This window comes from Elephantulus edwardii, unplaced genomic scaffold (genome assembly GCF_000299155.1).
Source record: "Elephantulus edwardii isolate Elephantulus edwardi_28Jun2011 unplaced genomic scaffold, EleEdw1.0 scaffold00029, whole genome shotgun sequence".
NCBI classification, from domain to species: domain Eukaryota; kingdom Metazoa; phylum Chordata; class Mammalia; order Macroscelidea; family Macroscelididae; genus Elephantulus; species Elephantulus edwardii.
Window position 1 is genome coordinate 11,977,268 of NW_006399779.1, and position 6,319 is coordinate 11,983,586.

Consider the following 6,319-nt stretch of genomic DNA (forward strand, 5'->3'; position numbering starts at 1 on the left):
CTAAGTATGGGTGTTTCTATGGAGGCAAGACCAGGGAGTAGGTCATTAGACCTAGCAGCCCAGGGAAAGATGGCCTGGGAGAGAGTGAAGGACAGACTCTGATGCCAGACTATGGTCCTGCTTCTATTTCAGTCTCTTTGGACCTCAATTTTGTCATGTGTAATACAGGAATAAAAAGAGAACTTAAACTGTAGAGCCGAGACGACGAATAAATAAGACATGTAAAAGGCTTATGATAGTGGCTGACACTTAAGTACTGTAAGTATTAGGTGCAGCTGCTGTTACTAGTGTGTGTGTGTGTGTGTGTGTGTATTATATCACATTAACAGTGTTATCCTTCATTATAATAAAGGAGAGGTCAAGAAGAGAAGCAGAGCTTAGAAGCCTCTGAGTAAGCTGGACCCCAAGGGGCTTGTGTAGCACTCTACAGGTGGCACCAACTGGTTGGTATTCCTAACAGTCTATGATGAGAGGGGTAAAACTCTACAAGAAAAAAAAAGGAGCCCTGTAACACAAGATGGATCGTAACCAAGGAAAGAGTCCCATAGAGGAAAAGGCTGTCACAAAGCTCCTGCTTTCTTCATCTTATTAGGTGCTATCAAATCAGCTCAGCTCACAGGGACCCTGCAGACCACAGAAGGAAGTGCTGTTCCCATCTGTGTTCAAGTACAATATTGGAGTCACTGTGCCAATCCACCTTGTTTCTCTTTTTTTTTTCCCTTCTATTTTTTGTTTCTCTTTTTTGAGGACTCTCTTCTTAGCTATCTGGGTTCCTCTACTATTTTTTTTTATGGATGTTTCAGAATTTTCCATATACATGTTTCCTCTTCTCTTTACCTAATGGTTTGGGGAGGAAGGGGGTTCTGTAAAGTATAAAAGATGCTTCATTCGTAACATCTTGCTTTGAGTTTTACAATAAGAGGTATATTCTACTACAGGTTAGAATATTTCCTCATTGCTCCTAGACTACTTTTGGACTCAATTTCTCTTTCACTTTAATTAAAGACACCATCCATTGATGACTAGTAGGATTATCTCTGTATTTGCAGGTCTTCTTGCATACATGTGATTGAGGTTATTGTTCAGAACAGTAGGAGAATATGGATGCAAGAAAGAAAACAAGTGGAGACACAAACTGCCTTAGCAGCCCTGCCATGAATCTGCCGATTCTTTCGCATCAGGAAGTCGATTCTTCTGGTCATTTCCATGTTGTAGATCCTTCAGCAGGTCTCATAGCTTTCCCACTGTCACTTGCGGTACAGTTTCTCATAGTACCACCTTCACTTAATGTCTTCAATGAGCCCGTCCATGCTGGGGATTCTGTTCCTGTATGCACCTTCCACGTTGCCGTCCTGTACCATCACAGTCCTGGCAATGAACTGCAGATGTCTTGCCATGATCTTGCTTTTAAATCTTCACTCTGCTGACAGCCAAGTGCACCTTCCTTTCTTAGTCCCAGCACTTCACCCCAAGTACTCAGACCTCTCTCAATTAAAAAAAGTCTACTGTTCATTTTTGACCACTTCCTTTTTGTGGGGAGACTCTGGGAGTTGGCTATCATACCTTCCGGATCCTGTGTGGAAGCCTCTGGTCCTGGGCTCTAGCTCTACCCTCCAGGTCCTCTAGAACAGAAGCTCTGTTCCCTTGCCTTTAGGCTGCTCGGTTCTCCTAGTGCATCTGAGTGGTTGTGTTTTGTTTTGTTTTTTTTAATCTCTTCCCTCTCACATTTTACTGTGAGTAGAAAGAAGCCATGGGCTCCTTAAAGAGCAGTGGCAAAATTCCTCAGCCAAATATTCAAATTCATCACTTAAAAATTTCACCTAACATATAAACTTAATTCAAACAAGTGCTTCCTCCATTGTCCAATCCATGCTCATCATCATATCCTTCGCAGGCATCATCAGAAGCACACTGAACATCCATATTTCCAGCACTTCCTCTATAGCTCTCTTCATCCTTCTGAGCTTTCACTAACATTTCCTGTGACATCTATAATTATGCCAACAGTCTCTCCAAGCTTTCTGGGCTTTTACCACTAGGTACTTTAAACTCTTTCAGCCTCTACCCATTACCTAATTTCAAAACTGCTTCCACATAGTAGGTATCTGTTAGAGCACACAACTTCTCAGTATCAAATTCTGTCTTAGCTATCTAGCGCTGATATAAAAGAAATACCATAAGTGGGCAGAATACCATATTTTTTTCACAGTTTTTTCACACAGGCTAGAAGTCTAAATTCAAGGAACTGAGTCTAGGGGAAAGTTTGAGATCTCTCTCTGCAGGCTCTGGGGGTGGGTCCTTGTCTCTTCAGTATTCTTCCTAGATCCTTGGAGATCTCCTTATTTGTATTTGCTTCCTTGCTTGTTGTGGTGTTAGCTTAAAAGTGGGCTTTTCAATGTTAGCCCCCTCTTGTCTCCAGCTACCTTAACTGTATACACATGCTCTTAGAAATCCTCAACAATTGTGGGACAAGGATAAAAAAGAGAGTGCTTTCTACACTGGGCAGCAAGACTTAAGGGAGACTGGAGAGAGACTCTAGTGGTGAGACCCAGGTGATGGTGGTAAAGAGACTGGGGCACTGCTGTGGAGAAACTGTAGGAAGGTGTGACCTGAGGCTTCCTGCATTTGTGTTGGCCACAGAAGTTTTGCTGTTCTTGTCAGATGATTGAAAGAGAAGGTGACTTATAACTACTCTGAAGCAAACCTTGCTGGATGATTGAAGAAACAAGAGGCTTCTTGAATTTGTGCTGCTGAACTGAAATCAAGGCTTTTATTAATTAAGGAATTGCATTTTGCTGTTAATGTCATCTGAGACTGCTGTACTGATCTTGGACTTTCTTGTGAGATATTCTTGGCCTCTCCCACTCCTCAACCCATTTCCCAAATAAAGCCCACTCCTGGTACCACAATAGTGAGTAAAGTTTGTGAGTCAACAACAAATATCAAACCCACTGATTGGAGGAATTAGCTGCAAAAGCATGAGGGGTCGTGCGTCTGACCTAGCAGCTATCAAGTTTGCTGCTACAGACATGACTGATAGGGACAGCTACCCTTTATGAAGCAAGAAGTAGTCAGAGAGCCATTTCCATGTTGGTTCTCAAAAGAGATTGACCCAAGATATATCTTACCCTAAACCTGCTTCATGAGCTAAAAAAGCCACCCTTTCCCAAATGTGTCTGTAATTACAGGCATGGAAGTTGGGACAGGCCTTTGAAAACCTTATGAACACTAAAGAAAGAGGACAGTTATGTAGTGATAGAGCCCAGATCGGAAGTCAGTTGAAATGAGGATTGACAGATATGGTGACTGCTGCAACAGGCTCTTGTGTGTCACAGGATAAAACAGGGTTCAGACCTTTTGTTCATAGAGTCGCTATGAATCATGCTAGACTCGATGGAATCTAATGACAACCACAAGCCTGTAACACTGAAAGGCAAAAAACCCCCGGAGCAGAACGGCACAGTATCGGGTTATCACGATAGTATACTTTCTGAAGGAAGTCCCCTCTGAACGGCATCTTTTGGTCAGTAATTGAAAACGTAGCCTTTTCAACACAAGGGGACACCGTAAATGCTTCAGTACTCTTTTAGACGGTCATGTATTTTTATTACAGTTAATGTAGGAGGTTTGCATTATCAAAGCAGTAGCCTCTAAAACTTTTAAAAGTTACTTTCACTAGTTAAAAAGGTGCAACATGTTTAATGAGCACATTTTAAACTTTACGAACCACATAAATGTATAATTTTGCTTTAAAAAAATACGTTCTTTATTAAATATATACACACATTTAAGAATGAGATAAAGTAAAATAAAACAATTTATAGTAAAAGAAAAAATAAAAGATAGTTAATGGCTGAGGTATGCTGGATAGTCTAGACTCATGTCCACTCCACGCTAGTTTGTTTACTCACCTGTGTGGCAGAGAACAGTCAGGATGACCAGGACCCCGAGCAGAGCAAATGCGCCTTGACTTCCCATTGCAATTGTTCTAGGAAGAGGAGACATGAGAGCAGTTATGAACCAACAAATTACATCTAGCTATACCAAAAAACCAAAAATTGAAAGACTTCAGAAAAAGGGATGTGGAAGGAATTAACAGACCATAAAAAAAAAAAATAGAAAATCTAACAGAGTAGACATTTTGAACCAAGTTTTCAGGAAGATAGCACTTGATCCTTTCTTCTGACCTAAGATCTCACTGAAGAAAGTTCTACTGATCTTGGTGGGAAGGGCCGACTGCAGAGCAGTCAAGTACACTGGACACACGGTTAGGGGCAAGTGGGCCTTACTCCAGGTCTAATTCACGATAGCCACATATCCCTGAGTAAACTCAGTCCCTCCCAGTTTCAGTGGTCACTAGAAATAGCACTCTTCCTCCTAGGGCTGTTCTGTCCAATGAGAATACAAGAAAGTGCTCACCTCATCCAGAGCACAGAAAGTGAAGAAAATCAAACACAATAGAGAGCAATTAGTCCAAAGGTAATGAACCACAGGAACCTTAACCTTCATAACCCTAACGCCCCAAAATTACAGATGGTGCCCAGGTGTCCAGGTGCCCAGCTACCACTGCTGACCACTCTTGAAAGATTCACAGTAGAGATGCTAGATAGTGTGGGAGGAAAATGTGGAGCAAATGAAAATTGTAAAATTAATATTAAAGCACACTGGTTTGATAGAGACTAAAGTCTTTAGTCACTCTACAGTCCTGAAATGTAGCTAACCCCCATGGCCACACTTTTCACTAAGGGCTAACAACAAAGGAGGTCAAGGCAGGGGAATTTTTAACCTGCTTAATGAGGATCCACGGTGGTACGTGCCTGAGCCGGAATTGACGCATAGCTGACTTTCCTGTGGGTTTTCAGAGGCAATAAATCACATAGCAGGAGATCTCTGATCTTTCTCCCTTGGAGCATCAGGTAGATTTGAACTATGTCCCTTTGGAATAGCAGTGCAGTTTCTTACCTCTAGGCCACCAGAACTCCCTACGTGGTGGTGAAGTGGGTTATATGATGGGCTACTAAATCCGCCAGCTACTCCGTGAGAGAACACGGGCAGGGACTGGACAACGGAGGATGCTTTTATACACTAGCAAAGAACTTGGAAATTATTGCACAGTATCACACGCAAGTAAAATCTTGCTGAAGATTACTGTAAAATGGCTAGAATATTAAATCAATAGTATGTCGACAAGTGATTAGCAGAATGGTGTGGGACAAAGCAAGACTCTGATACGTTGTTCACAGGTCACTACAAGACACAGTCAACTGGATACCACATAAAAACAATATCTTACTCCTGACAACACCACATGTGTAGATGTCCTGTGCTAAATCGGACAAGCATGTCCACTCCTTCTGGCCTGTGTATATGATTCTTAGGGATCTTTCTGGCTATTCCCTGACCCTGAGAAATGGAAGCACCAAGGTCTCTATCTTGATAGAGCAGGAAGAGGTCCTGGACCTCTCCTGCCTGCTCCTGACTACCCTGCAACACCTCTGCCTGTAGACAGACAAGGGAAGTAAACAACAGCTGTTCTCCCAGCACTGGGATCCAGGCCCCCTTGGCCTAAGGCACACAGAGCCTCCTGCTGGGTCACTCACACTCAGGGGTTTCTGAGTAGAAATGTTGACTCACAGTTAAAAAAACACAAAAGCTCTTGCTTCAAGTATTCCTATGGGAGGGGGGGAGACAGAGGGAAGAGAGAGAAAGAAAGGAAGAAAGAAAACTCATGGAGAATCCTAGATAAGGCCAGGTGCTGGGAAGAAGTCAGGGCTATAGGAACCTTTTACTCCAGAAACACTCCTTTGGAATAGTCCTTGACATAAATAACCCCATTATAACAAAGTTATTCACACACACACACACACACACACACACACAAAACAAACCACCACCAACAACAAAAAACCAGTTACTGACGATACACATCATCAAAACTGATCTGCTGGGAAAGGCTCATCTCTTACAAAAGTAGGGGCAAGGCAGTGAAGGGGTTAAAAACAGCGACTTTCAAATCCAATTTGAAGGCTGTGCTCAGCTTCTCACTCTGCCCCTTAGAGGCCATGAATGCTCAACCTTTGAGCCACCACTCTATGTAGTAAAGAAGCCATTGCTGCTGAGTTGGAACTGCCTCCCACGTGACGCTCCGTTGTGTTTCTGAGGCTGTAGATTGTCCACCTTCTGCCTATGAAGACAGTGGGGGATTTGAACTGCCAGAAAGGTGCAGCCTTTGGGTTATCAGCCTAATTCCCTTGGGATTCTCTCACCAGACGACCCTTTCATGTAGTAAACATGGGGATAATCACACTTGCCATGTGGT

The 6,319-nt window shown here is 42.7% G+C and overlaps 1 pseudogene; it reads right to left on the reverse strand.

The window, feature by feature from the left end:
* Window positions 1-1,140: 1,140 nt before the first annotated feature.
* On the reverse strand, window positions 1,141-1,397 carry LOC102849838 (annotated as a pseudogene).
* Between the last annotated feature and the right edge of the window lie 4,922 nt (window positions 1,398-6,319).